Source organism: Jatropha curcas, chromosome 4 (genome assembly GCF_041381405.1).
Source record: "Jatropha curcas cultivar XTBG-Jc1 chromosome 4, XTBG_Jcur_1.0, whole genome shotgun sequence".
In the NCBI taxonomy this organism is placed as follows: domain Eukaryota; kingdom Viridiplantae; phylum Streptophyta; class Magnoliopsida; order Malpighiales; family Euphorbiaceae; genus Jatropha; species Jatropha curcas.
This window is the reverse complement of record NC_143154.1, coordinates 5,116,466-5,118,183: the sequence shown is the minus strand read 5'-3', so window position 1 is coordinate 5,118,183 and position 1,718 is coordinate 5,116,466. Positions and strand designations below refer to the sequence as shown.

The following is a 1,718-nucleotide window of genomic DNA, read 5'->3' as shown; positions in this document are numbered from 1 at the left end:
ATTAAGTGAAATCAATTCCCTAGTAATTTAATTCTCTGATTTCTTTTCACCTGAATTTTGTGCTTGATCTTTTCTGTTTTTACTTCAAATTTTATTTCCTTATAGCAATTCTCTTTATATCGTCTAAATAATAAGGTTAACATAATTTTGGTAATTGATACAATCCCTGGGATACGATACTCTCTTACTCTATACTTGTTGCGATTTCGTACGCTTGCGAAAAACGCTGTCAAGTTTTTGGCGCCGTTGCCGGGGATTGGCATATCAATCAATACGAATTACCCTGTTATTAATTTAGACACTCTTTTATTTTATTTTATTAATTTTCTTTTAAGCACTCCAGGAGTTTTATGCAAAGAAGATCAAGGAAGACTGAACCTCTAATCTTTGATCCGGAAATTGAAAGAACCTGTCGTAGGCACAACGCTGCAAGAAAAGCACGAGAAATAAAACTCGAACAACAAGCAGACATGGCCAACGAAAAATGAAAACGAACGAAAACATAGTCGGGCCACCACTTCAACATCCGGTCCGTACCTTAAGGGATTATACAACACCTAATCTGAATGGGACAACCTCAAGTATTACAGACCTAGGGTAGAAGCTAATAATTTGAGATTAAACCCGCAATTATCCAAATGCTCTCTACCTCATCCAATATGGGGGTTTGCCTAGTGAAGATCCTAATGCTCACATCACCAATTTTTGGAAATTTGTGACACATTCAAGCAAAACGGTGTTTCTGAAGATGCAATCAAATTAGACTTTTCCCTTTTACTCTTAGGGATAAGCAAGGTCTTGGTTACAATCGTCCCTGGAAGTTTCACAACATGGGATGAATTAGCTCAAAAATTTCTAGCTAAATTCTTTCCATCCTCAAAAACCACCAAGTTGCGCAATGAGATAATGACATTTGCTCATCATGATCAAGAGAGCTTGTATGAAGCTTGGGAAAGATTCAAGGACTTGTTAAGAAAGTGCCCACATCACAGTTTGCCCAAGTGGTTACAGGTACAAACTTTCTATAATGCATTATCTCCTAACATCAAAATTACTTTAGATGCAGCTGCAGGTGGATCCTTTGAAAAGAAAGGATTGATGAAGCATATGAGTTGATAGAAATGGCAAGCAACAGCCATTACCAAAACAATTCCGAAAGAAGAAGAACCGCAGGAGTCTATGAAATAGACGCCATTACAGCACTTAATGCCAAGGTAGATAACATGGTAAGGAAATTGGACATGTTAACTACTAATCCTGTAAATTCTGTTATGCAAGTGTGATAGGTGCAATGGACAACATGGAATTGGAGAATGCATCATGGACTCTTTAAATCCACAAACTTTGGAGCAAGTGAACTATGTGATGAATCAAGGAAGAAAGAATTACCCTTATTCAAATTCATATGATAACAGGTTAAGGAACATCCTAATCTATCTTGGTAATCCTAACAATGCCTTGAATGCACCACCTGGTTTCCACCCTCCAGAAAAGAAATCCATGATGACCTCCTCACTGCTCTTTCCAAATCACACATGGAGTTCATGAATGAAAGAGAGAACCATAAAATCCAGCAGGCTGCAATAAGAAATTTGGAGATTCAGCTAGGGCAATTTGCAAACATGATGGCATCTCGACCTCAAGGTACGTTACCTAGCAATACTGAAAAGAATCCAAAAGAACAAGTGCAGGCTATCACCTTGAGAGTGGCAAACAAT

At 37.9% G+C, this 1,718-nt stretch overlaps 1 non-coding gene across 1 annotated transcript; it reads right to left on the bottom strand.

The window, feature by feature from the left end:
* Window positions 1-888: 888 nt before the first annotated feature.
* LOC149496745 (small nucleolar RNA R71) lies at window positions 889-994 on the bottom strand. Its single transcript, XR_016320700.1, has one exon. It is a non-coding gene; the product is annotated as a small nucleolar RNA R71 (small nucleolar RNA).
* Between the last annotated feature and the right edge of the window lie 724 nt (window positions 995-1,718).